The 12,784-nt window shown below is 41.5% G+C and overlaps 1 long non-coding RNA gene across 3 annotated transcripts in view; it reads right to left on the bottom strand.

The window, feature by feature from the left end:
• Positions 1–12,718, bottom strand: part of LOC144286758 (uncharacterized) — a 180,153-nt gene extending 167,435 nt beyond the window's left edge. For all 3 annotated transcript variants that reach the window (XR_013354715.1, XR_013354714.1, XR_013354716.1), the window contains exon 1: positions 12,563–12,718. This is a non-coding gene — a long non-coding RNA (uncharacterized LOC144286758). The remainder of the gene's footprint in view (positions 1–12,562) is intronic.
• Positions 12,719–12,784: the final 66 nt, after the last annotated feature.

Here is a 12,784-nt window from a genome sequence, read left to right as displayed (position 1 = left end):
ATTGCAGGAACTCCAACAAATCTGAATTGCATAACAATTTTGGCCTATTTTGTTTATCATGGATTATTTTGCATTATATCATATTTTTTAAAAAAATATGCATTTAAACTATTACTTATCTTGATTCCTGGTTTTTTGTTTTTATTTTTGCAATTCTTAAAGTTCATACTTGAGGTGTGTAGTGCCTTCTTTACCACATCCAAATCCTAGCGCTGAAGACAAATATAGAAAGAGGTTTAGATTCAGAAACTGATTTAAACTTAAAGCTTTTCTTTTCTCAAAGAAATGGAATCATATGATACAATCTGCATTCAAAATTCAGAGTCCTTAAACATTTTCCAGGATGCAATTTCTTTTTTCTAATATAATATATTTTCTTCTATTATTTATTTTTAAGATATTTTTCAATCACTAAATACTCTTATATGCAACACTTAATGATTGCTAATGAGATCAAATTCAACATTTGTTGAGTTGAAGCAACTCAAAGTGAAATACTTGTCTGATAGTTTCACAGACTCTCAGGTCCCTTATGTATCTGTGAGCATAAAACAGGCTATCTATGGATTTGTAAAAATCAATCTCCATAGAATCAATTTTGACATTTACTAATTTTTAAATTATTTATATTATTTTTTAAAAGATTTTTTAAATTTATTTGAGAGACATTGAGAGTGAAAGAGAGTCTAGAGGGAGAGGCAGAGGCAGAGGGAGAATCAGACTTCCCACTGAGCAGGGAGCCTGGTGCGGGACTCGATCCCAGGACCCGGAGATTATGACCTGAGCTGAAGGCAGACACTTAACCAACTGAGCCACCCAAGTGCTCCTAAGGATTTATATTAAGAGTAACCTTAATTTTATTTTGTGAGCCTACTTGAAAGACACTTAATTTTGACAAGTAAGTGAATCTGATCAAAATATCGAATAAACTAAATATTAGTTTAGACAGAAAACACTTATTGTTTGAATATACATTTTATAATCCATATATAGCTAATCCTAAAAATAAACCTATGAGCATTTTCTTTCCTTTTTAACAAGGAGGTACCCACAGTTAAATAAATGCTACAATTAAATGTATTCAGTCTGCTAGTAGGAGAGCTGAGGAATGGCTTTTACACCCTTTTTACTCCACTTGGCCTAATGCCCATAGCAGTATTTTGGATCAGTGGTCAGCAAACTTTTTCTGTAAGGGGCCAGAGAGTCAGTATTCTAAGGTTTGTGGGCCACATATGGCCTCTGTGTCTTCTGCTCGACTTTGCTGTTATAGCACAAAGGCAGTAGTCATAGACAATCTGTAAGCAAATGAGCATAGCTATGTTCCAACTGCAACTTTACTAATGAATATAGAAATCTGAATTTTATAAAATATTCAAGTGTGACAAAATATTATTATTTTTTATTTTTTCCCCAACATTTAAGAAATGTAAATCATTCTTAGCTCAGGAGCTATATAGATGGTGAGCCAGATTTGGCCTGTGGGCTGCAGCTTGCAGATCCCCTGGTCCAGAACAGTCAGTGGAAAGGGTGACCTCCTTGATTTAAAATCTCAGGAAGTCCCTGATTTCAGAAGAAAAGTTTTCATTTTCTATGGGTCTTGTAATAGAGGGACATTTGCATATGATGTATCAATCATATATCTTTGCTCTGGTTCGTTTTCTTGATGTACATACTCTCCCATCAAAATCCTCAATCCTGTATTGTTTTCATGAACAAAATAAAGGGCATTTTAAAATAAAATTCTACCCAAGGAGGGGAGCCTGGGTGGCTCAGTCAGTTGAGTATCTGCCTTCTGCTCAGGTCATGATCCCAGGTTCCTGGGATGGAGCCCCACAACCCTCATGGCATTGGGCTCTCTGCTCAGCAGGGAGCCTGCTTCTCCCTCTCCTTCTATTTATTGCTCCACCTGCTTCTGCTTGCTCGCACTCTCTCTCTCTCTCTCTGTCAAATAAATGAATAAAATCTTTTAAAAAATTCCACAAGGAATCAAGTTTTTTGAAAAAAATGATATTTAGGGGGAAAAAATCTCCCAGTAACGCTATCTCAAAATGTCTCATTTGTTTTCTTCCCAGGTTGTTACATTTTTCATTGTAATTGAGCCCTTCATTAGGTACTTCTAACAATTTACTGTATGGAAAACTCCCCAAGACCACCTCTTCCAGATATGTGCCCATCTAGATATTTGAGTTCCATTGCCAAGAAGCATCATAAAGGTTTTCCTCGAGACATTTGTGTACAAATCCCAAAGGAGGAGGAGGAGAGGGGAGGAAGAGAACAGAGTGACATGGGGAGGACCTGTCCCAAGCAGCTGCTGCTGGCCCGTCTAGTATCCGGGGGCTCCACAGGCAAACACAAGGCCACCCAGATGCAGCCATGGCCAAGTGCAAAAGTGCAACATCTCCCATCAGTGTGACAACTGATGTCCCTGCCTTCCAGCTGATGGAAAATTCCTGGAGAAAGGGAAAAAAGGAAAGGAGCCTGTTGGGATGGGGAAGGGGCGGGGTTGAGTTAGGGATCTGAGTGGTGCAGGTTAGTTCCGCCCACTTTCAATCACCCTCACCTGGACCCTCTATAGAGAGCTCAGGTAGAGAAGCTTCCACTGCAGGATGAGGACCCAGAGGACTGCAGCATGTAGCTCATTCACTCTTTGGAGCATTTGATCTCAGATATCTCTAAAGGAAAGAAAACAAATGCATGCTCCCTGTTTTTCTCCAGGACCATTTTTTGTTTGTTTGTTTTGTTTTTAAACTTAAGCCACTGCTGTGGCTTTTCTCTGCTCAGGATTCTTTCTGAAGCCAAGTCCTTTGGCTGTTGAAACCATGCATCTTCCTCACACTTAGGTTAAGATCAGGACAAAACAGTCCTAATTCTAGAACGTGTCAGCCAGAATCAGACCATCACAAACCAATCACCCAAGACTGCTCCCTGCTCCCAATACTTGAGATTATTTTTCCATGATGTAATAAACCTTTTAGATCCTCTTGAAAGAAAAATCACCAGCAAGTACATCTCTCTGCCTAGAGATCCTTGCGAACCAGAAAGTTGTTGAAAAGGTTTTTCAGACCAGAAGCATTAGTTATGGATGTTGTCATTGTTGTTCCTTGCAAGGAAGAGAATAAAAGTGTAATCATACTAGGTCATGTGTAAGTTTATGCTGTTTTTACTGGCTCTTAACCCTTTTCCTTCCAGGAATTGTTAAGTTCCTTTGCAGTGATAGATCAGTTCTTGGGTACATTCTCACCAAGGGTGACCGTTTGACGGTAAGGTCCCTCAGTAGACCAACAGAATAGAAGTCGGGTCACATAACGAACTCCCTGGAAATTACGTAAGAGAAATAAATACCCTGGTATTTGCCCAGAGAGGAAATTAGGAAATTCACTTCGAGCATGAACTCATAGACTCTCTCAAACTCTCCTGTGAGAAAAAGTCTTCTTGGTCTGAGGGGGTCTTCAGTGGAGTTGGGGGGGCTTGTAGGAGAGACCTCCAGTCCCTATGTTGCTTGCAACAGGGCTGCAGGGCAGGCTGCCTTCCTTGCCGTGGAGACTCCGAAGAGGGTTCAGGAGACAGGAGAAAGAACAGGACACCTGTCTGTGGCAGGAAGGGGGGGGTGGGTTCCTTTTTTCCCCTGTTCTTTCTTTCATTTTTGGGCTTTGTGTCATGGCCTTCAAGTCAATTTACAGAGAAATGCTTGTGGGAAAAAAAAAAAAAAAACAATTTCAAAAACGGTTTTTATATTTTATTTTTATTTTATGCCGACTGGACTATTTTGCCTGCAGGGTATGGGTTGGTTTTATATTAAGTGTGCTTGATGCTTTTCCGGCAAGTTGCTTTGATAGGCTGTGCTTTTGTAATGGAGCCTGTGGAGCTGGAATCATGCAGATCCTGAACTGCATTTCCGAAGATGAATCAAATGCTGAATAATGTTAATAATATAATTATAAGTGCTCTGCCTGGATCACTGGCTATGTCTGAGTCCCCTTTTCTTGTAGGATTTGAAATAACGTGTGGATCGTGGAGAGGAAAAATGAACCAAGGCGAGCAATGCATGAGGAAAGAAGATAGAACAAAGAAAAGAGTGAATTAATATCTGTGCTTAATTCACTTAGGGAAGAGCACCGATTCATTGTGAGCCCAGGATTAAGGAGACTTGCAGACGTTTCCATTATACTGCCTGGATTTTGACATTATGGATACGGCACTGGTGACAAAGTCTTTTGTGCTAAATAATGCTTTGACCAAGTAGATGTTCAGATACTCTCTGCCAGGATGTACAAATCACACTTTTACCGTGTGCTACTCCAAGGGAAGAACTGCTTATGTTATGTGTACTTAGCTAGCATTTTGCAGAAAGATTAAAGTGGTGTAGCCTCAGAGCTTTATAGATTATTCTATTTTTGGAAAATACTGACAGAGTCACCACTATCTGATTTGAAAGTTTCATATTTTAATGCATCAGAAATATGTGTGCAATGGGTGAGTAGATAATGTTTTAAATTGCAAATTGTAAAATATGAGTGAACTCTTAAACACCATAAAATCAGAATCGTGAACGCAAGTTGCCGAGAAATTGGAGACTCAAAGCTGACTACAGCTCTTTTGTCACAACTAAGTAACTACAAATCAAACTTGAACCATCTTCAACGTCTTGTGAGGTTTTCAGATATGACACCATGAGGTCAAGAGATAGAGCTCTGTGTGCGTGTGCATTTTCACTTTTATGCACTTTGAGTTTGCTTTGTGCCAACTAATTTATTAGGTACATCCCTTCTTTCTTAATCCAGTACTAAGGAGGCACTATATTTTTATATAAAAATAATAGGCATTAAGAACAATAGCTTTGGGTTTTAACCTTTGCCCAAGCGGGAAATACCTCATTAGTTTTCAAGGATTTTTCTTTTTGGAAAGCATTACTGCATGTGTTAACACGTATAAGTGGTTTAATATCAGTTAGTTGGAAAGCTAGCTCTCTTAGTTGATTTTTTTTCCAAGTTGACTTCACAGGTACAGTAAGGGGTCTTTGTATTTCGGTTTACATGCAGGAAGATGACAATGAGGTGACAAGAAGGCATTATTTATAGCATCAGTTCCTGGCCTGCTAAAATTTGGCAATTCAGTTATGCCAACCACATAAAGGGATAGATTTAGCATAAATACAAGTCTTAAAATGAGATCTTCTTTGCTGACAAGAAGATCAGAAGCTGCAACACTGTGACCACTGTGACAGAATTTAAGTCTGTGAAATAAATTCAGAGTTTCTCTGTTGCTAATCATAGAAACAATTTTCTGAAATGCTTCTTTACAGTAATCATTCCTTTGAATTTCTTTAACATTTAGAATGGACTGGATGAAGCTCAGATCCAAGTGGAGGAGAAGAAATATCTGGATTTGATCCCAATTAGTACATTAAAATACCCAAGTAAGCACCTATAAAATGGGTACTAACATAACTTGGGTTTTCTTTTTAATAATCATATAATGTTATTAATGCTATTTTTCCTGTTATCGTGAGTCATTAATGTTATCGGTGACAATGAGGTATAGCATTTTATTTCTGCATAGTTATAACACAAGTTGTCTGTAATTTATACATAAGGCTTTGAATGTGAAAAGATAAATTTACCAAGGACCAATGAAGGTTCTTATACCTGCAGAACACAAGTCAATGAAGGAGGAAACCATCAGTCATCTCCTCCGATACTGACCAAATTTATTTTTAAAATGGAAGAGAGTCTCTCACAGTGAAGCCTCAGAATTAAGTCAAACGTTTGGAAGTAAGGTCTTGTATGAGGAGTGCTGGGCCAAATTTTATATATTACAGTCAGCGTAGGAATAATTTGGGGGGGGATTAGTCACTGGCTGTGAAAATTATCAGCCTTATTCTATGATTTCTAGATTTGTCTGAGCACCGATGTCATGAAAAGTTGTACTCTGCAGAAAGCAGAGGAAGGAATGAGCAGGCTTAGAGGCTGTATCAACAGCTTCCACTCACATGAGGAGCTTCCCTGTGACAGAATTTCTCTATTTCCTTATAAATTAAAATTGGGATTTGGGAAATCATATGAAGAGAAATCCAGAAGCCAAGATCACATGGGAGGACTCCAGCCAGAGGCAACGGAGAGAAATGACAATCAGATCAGTGTCCTAACAGTCCTGCTCACATCTTTTAGCCCTGCATTCACTCATCTGCAGATTGCCCCCTCTCTAAAGAATAGAGTGTCACTCCTCCTGCTTGTCTAAAGAGTCTAAAATCTGGCCCAAATTTGATGTTCAGTCCTAAAATCTCTTTATTCATGAATGTATTCAAATGCTGACCATCACCAGGAAAATCCACTCTGCTTTTCTCCCTCTAACACCAACCCATACTTCGACACAGCTATAAAATGTTCCCAAACTCCTCAGATACTTACCTCTTCGTTTATGATTTTCGCACTTAAGCAGGCACTGCAACAGATTGCTATGTTATTTAAAGGCTTATTACATATAAATATCTCTTGAATACATCTTACTTCCCCAATTAAGTTATTCTATTTATTAACCTCATCATCATTAGTAGCAGCAAGAGCTAGTGTAAATAATTCCACCGCCTAAGTGTTCATTATGTAGCAAGCATTTTTTTTATTGTATTATTTCTAATCCCTATAACAGACTTTTACAGCTAGCTGGATCAATGTCACAAACACATATCAGGCTGACCCAAAGCCCAAACTCTCCCCACTGTGCAATGCCGTCACCACTGTCAAGATCACATAACTTAGAACATCCTTGAAATTCAGTGCATCAGGATTTCACTTGAAAGAAGGCAATAAAAAAAAAGTTTCAGGAGATCACACCCTTTGACCTAGTAATTCCACATTTGGAAACCTAACAAAACAGTAGGAGATGAAGATAAACAATCTACAAAAGGAGTTAATGTATCTTTATACAAATATAAACCAAAAATGAATAGAAAGGTATCAGAATAGGTGATGATTCATCAAAGTTTGGCTCACAAATACATATAAACATGAAAACATATGCCTTCAAATGAATTTTAATTGCATGACAAATATTTAAATATAAAAGGTATGGTACTCATGTATCAAAAAGTATGTCACAATTGATCCTAAAAGTATAAAAAATATATAAAGATAAAAAAATAGAAACAAAAAGATAGGAAAAAGGGAAGAAATACACCAAAGTATTCACAATGGTGGGGATATGGATTTATTTTCGGTGTTTTCCTACATCCACCTACATTTTTTAATGTTTATCTTATGCATTTTCCATAGTTGCTTTGACAATAAAAAAAAAAGAAAGACCTACATACACATACTCAACACTTGAAAGACCACACACACAAATTGTTAAAGCCGATATTCCAAACCCTGGACATGAGGGTATGCACCCTCTCTTTCAAAAGTAACATGACAAAATAAAATAACATGACAATATCATTGACATTACTCAAAATATGTTTTCTATATTCTTTGTATCTTGTGGCATATTCCTGAAATGCCTACAGCAGTGACTAACTTTGGTTGTCTGAAGTTGTTTTCTGTTATTGTTAGTTCTGGAAAAAGTCAAGTTGCAGGCATCTTATGGCAGGGTTACCTGACCTAAGCAGCTGCCATCCACTTTAACAGAGAATGAACGGAGACTTTAGTTTAGGCTCATTACGTCTAAGGGAGCTAATGTGCCACAGACAACACAGATGAAATGGTCATCATCATCATCATCGTGTTAAGAGCCATGGTAATGGGGGTCTGGATGAATAAAGCATTTTCAGAATGTAATTGTCTCACCCACACAAAATACGTAAGGTCTTCCAGAGCATGACAGAAGAGTAATTTGCTAAATAATAATTCAGCTGCTCTGGAAGTATGAATGAAAAAACAAATGATCCCACTTATTACTGTTGGTTTTAACATATTTGATAGAAAGCAAAGATCATAGTAATGGACACAGTAAGTACTTAGATGATTCCTGAATAAATGGCTGCATGATTTTGTTGTACATGTACATATAAATATATGCATATTTGCAGACACAAAGTTACCTCCCTTACCCAGAGGTCTTCCTCAACTACTTATTGCACAGTAAATGCAAGGACTAAACCATTTAAATGCTCTGAGAAGCTAAAATAGATGTCAGAAATCCATATCCTGAAGCTTTTTTACCCAAAAAAAGGAAACTAGCCAAAAAGCAAGGTAACTCCAAATTTGGCATCTGCTCATACTATTTCAAAAATATATAGCCACCTTAAGCCCTTTAGATTATATTTGCTTTCACTTCACATATATTTTAAAGCAACCTTGGTTATATAATTTCTCAGTACAGTGCAGATTAGAATCAACAAATTAGACAGAGCATGGTGACAGCCTGATATATTTGGCAGAAGCAAAAATGAGAAGTGAAGGCTGTCATTGGTGAAGAAGAGAGAGAAAGCAAACAGACGACTTAAATAAGCTTAGTTTCTGGTCATTTAATGTTGAAGACATTACTCTTAGCGTACCCGGACAGTCCTCCTCTATTGCAGGTAAAAATGAAATAGCTCGTGTTTATTATAATGATACTGAGTCACCGTGCAAAAGTCGTAGTATACTCAAAAATACTGTTGCTTTCATTCCACCCTGCATTTACTGACATTTATTCAGACTGATGTATTTCTTTGGCTGTGTGCAAGGCAATGGAGGTATAAAGATAAAAGACATGGCAGTGGATCCTGAAAAGCTCACTATTGGTCGGTGCAAAAAACATAGGGAGCCATAGCTGTAATAGCACGAGAGGAACAAAACATGCTATACTTGAGAGAGATACAGAGTGTTCCAGGGGCAATCGGATAGAGCTCGAGGATGCATACAGTATATTAGAGAAGATCATTCCCACCACAAAGAAATACCAATTAGTCAGAAAAAGCTCTTATGCGATATGCTGCATTCCCAGGTATGCCAGAAAAATAAGGCATCATCACTGCACTGTGTGTTACAGTGGTAACAAATGACCAATAAAGCCCACTGCTCTAGAAGAAACGGTGTCTGTGTAGGCAGAGACGTGTAGCATTCTTAGAAGCAGCTTCTAATTTGTACACACAATTACATGTATATAGACAGATCTGGGAGCCTAACAGGTGTTTTGGGACATAAACTGCATGAAGAGGCAATCCTGTCTTCTGGCACACTCTTAGCATCCTTAACACAACTCATTATCCCTACACGGTAATGCTTCATCCATAGTAAGTAAACCCTCCATTCTAAACTTGCCCATAAATTCTAGTTGGTTTCACAACTCAGAAACGCTCCAGGAATGTTTTTTTTTCCCTTGCATGATCGATTTTAGCACTTCAATCATAGGCTGCCTTACGCTGTCATTTGGCCATTTGATTTCACTTGTGCATTGCTTGTCTTCTCAATGAGAGATTGTGAATTCTCAGAGGGAAGGAATGGTTTCACCCAGGGCTCTTAAGTCTCCCATATCACCCAGCAAACAGTTCAGGTACAAAGTATTTACTCAACAAATACATTTATTAAATTTCATATGAACATTAAATCTTACCAGTACGGGAAGTGAAACTGCCAAGGCTGCTGTCCCATTGGTAAGATTACGTTCAGCGCCTTAAAATACCATAGCCCATGGCTGGTCCTCATTGCCGCAGATTGCAGACTCAACCTGCCTGCCCTTTAAATTCATCTGACATTGATTTATTATTTATTGCTATTAATTATTACTGTGAAGATTAGTAAGGGGTTCTTAATAGCAAGCAGTTGCAAATGACAGGAGATTTTCATTTCTCATCACTGTAAAATCGGACTGCCTATATGGTTGATGGAAGTCTGAAAATATATCTAATTGCTAGAGATATTTATATAAGTGCAAAGGAAAGATTTGTGCTGCTGGTGGAGGAATCACCTTCTGCGTCACACAACCATTCATAATCTGATTGCAGATCTAGATTGTGACTAATATTTGGCTCTAATGTTATAGGTGGTTACTGTGGAGTGAACCAGTAAGAGCACGACTGTCATTTCCTTGGAAAAATTTAATCCACAGATGGATCCCAACACCCAACGGCATTGGTGTCCAAAACTAATGGGGATTTTTGCTAAATAAGGACTGATTCAGCCAAAAAAGAGAGATTCTGACTAGAGAAATCTGTATCATGCATCACTCCCAAAAGTACTGAATGCTTTGGAACACTAGAATTTTCCTAATAGGGGCATAATGAAAAGTCACCTATTAATTAAAATGCACATTTCATTTTTTTTCCCTTTATAACATGAAGCAGTGGAGTTAATCGATGCTATCATGCATTTACAAAGTTTCATTTACTTACAAAACCTAATCCTTCATGTTTCCTAATTGAGCTAAGTAATTAAGGCAAAACTTCTATCCAGGCTGAGAAGCTGCTTATTGCAATAACCAATATTGCTCTGACTTTCTACTTCAAGAAATAAGCATTGCTGCATATCAGCCCATGGTGGGTAGGAGGGATGTTGATAAGAAAGATTAGGATATATATATTTATCTGCCCCCTGCCATAACTAAATTTACACGACCAACCATCATCTTGTAACTTTTCTTTTCTTTAAAGATTTAAAGATTCTTCTATTATATGAAACTATTTCGGCCTATGGCGCATTCGGCTTATTTAGAGCAAAACATTACAATAAAACAATTTCAATCCACCTTCCGGAGAAATGGCAGCCCTTTCTGGATGACTGATTTTCAAAAAGAGCTCATTACCTGGAAATAAGAACGCCGCCTCTCTGAATTCACATGGGTTGGAAAATTCTTAGCCATCTACAGATGCTCGGATTGATTCATCATAAAAGAAGAGAACATAAAGTGATGAATTTCCTCTTTCCATTTAGGCCCAATATGTGTTAAGGGATTAAACGGACCTCTCCCACCTGTTTCTGAGAAGAAATCCATGCAGAAACACATTTCAGAAGAAGCCCACTGGGGCAGAGTGAGATGTTACCCATTCTCCTTCCTTTGACCACATAGAATTAGCGTGGCTGTCTCCACGTTTTTAGGTCTGGGCTACAGCCTGGGTTGCTATCCATCCATCCATCTATTTTGCAGAGTCAACTCAAGTTGTCCAAAAGTAATACATTCCTTAATAACTATTAAAGAAGACAGACTTCCTCCCAACCCCCTCCCCTCCCCTCCCCTCCCCTCCCCTCCCCAGGCCCCTGTAAGTGTGAGAGGCATTATTCCCACATACGGGGTTTTAAAAGGCAAGACGGCTACAGGGCTCGGCGTGCTGGATAATCTCAGCAAGTGCAACAGAAGAGCAATACGTCTGGCTCTCCCGAGCAGACACACCGCATGCACAACTTGCTCAACACTTAATTTCAGGCTCTCGCTCAGCGCGCTCGCTGAGGCAGGGTTAAGCACGCATCTGCAAAACCCAGCGCATCTCACCAGCACCTCCTAGGGGCCATGTGAGGGTATGGGGCTAGGAAGTGGGTACCCGCGCAGACCTTCCTTCAATTGTCGGTTTCACCTCCCCTACACACACACACACACACACACACACACACACACACATCACCCCCAGTGTGTGCCGCCCCGAATACGAGCCAGATCGGCCTAGGCAGCTTGGCGACTCCAGGCCGCCTTTCAGAGGTTTGCACAAACTGCACGGAAAGACGCATTTGCTCGCTTGGGGGGAAATAAGCATTACACACACACACAGGAATCTCCAACTCTGCGTAAGGAAGACTCCTAAACACCCTGCGTCCCTTCAGAGCAGAAGCTGGGTTGTGACACCACCGTGCTCAGAGGTATATGCACGCACTGCACTTGCACACGACAGACACACACGGACACACACGCATCGATCCGCAAAGTTGCAGGCTCCAGACGCGGTTAACACTGAAGTCGACATAGGTTTTCAGAAAAGGGTCTGCATGCTCTTGCCTGGTTGCTGGGAATGAGGGCTGGGAGGCGCTGATGCGAGGGCAGAGCTGAGTGTCTGTAGGAGTTGCTGTTCCAGAGAATTCATTACTCTAATTGCTCTGGTTTTAGATCAGGAGAGCGCTGCCGGGCGGTGGTGGAGCAAGAGACTGAGGGCGGACAGTGCGAGAAGGGGAACGAGTCGTTCACCCTTCAGGGAAGTCTAGGCGCTTCGTAAGGGATTCCGCCAGCAGCCCCGAGCCGGCGAGAGCGCCAAGCGGCTCTGCGGCTGCAACAGTTGTGCGCGTCCGCATCCAGCCGGGGGCTGCGCGCCGCTCCCGGGTCCCGGGTCCCGGGTCGGTCCCTTCCCCCCCCACCCCCGCCCCCGCCCCGCCCACCTCCCGCAGTGGGGTCGCGCTGCTCCTCCGCGCACCGCAGGTTCTGCGGGGAAGGGGGAGGGCGCGGGGCTCTGGGTGCGAGCGAGGGGAGAGGGACACGCGCCGGGGCTGCAATGCAAGCCTCCCCGCCTGCAAACGTGTCGACGGGGGCCCCCGCAGGAGCGCGCACAGCACAGCACCGCCGCCCGCCGCGGAGAGGGAAGAGGGAAGTGTAGGGCTCTGGGGGGGGAGGGGGAAGCTTTCTGCCCGAGGCCAGGCTGCAAAGGGGCAGCCGCGGAGCTCCCCACCTGCTGCTGTCCCAGCCGGGGCGCGACCTCCTCCTCCTCCTCCGCGACCCGGCTCGGCGGGCGGAGGGGGAGGCAGCCAGCGGCGGCAGGTTCTCCTCGCTGGCAGCGCCGCGGGCCGCGGGTGTAGCGCGGTCCCCTCCCCGCCGCGAGTCCCGGGGCCGGCCGGGCGGCCAGGCGCGCTGCGATTGGCCGACAGGGCCCGGGGGGCGGGGCCAGGCGGGC

Source organism: Canis aureus, chromosome 16, assembly GCF_053574225.1.
Source record: "Canis aureus isolate CA01 chromosome 16, VMU_Caureus_v.1.0, whole genome shotgun sequence".
Taxonomy (NCBI): domain Eukaryota; kingdom Metazoa; phylum Chordata; class Mammalia; order Carnivora; family Canidae; genus Canis; species Canis aureus.
This window is presented reverse-complemented; position numbering and strand designations above follow the sequence as displayed.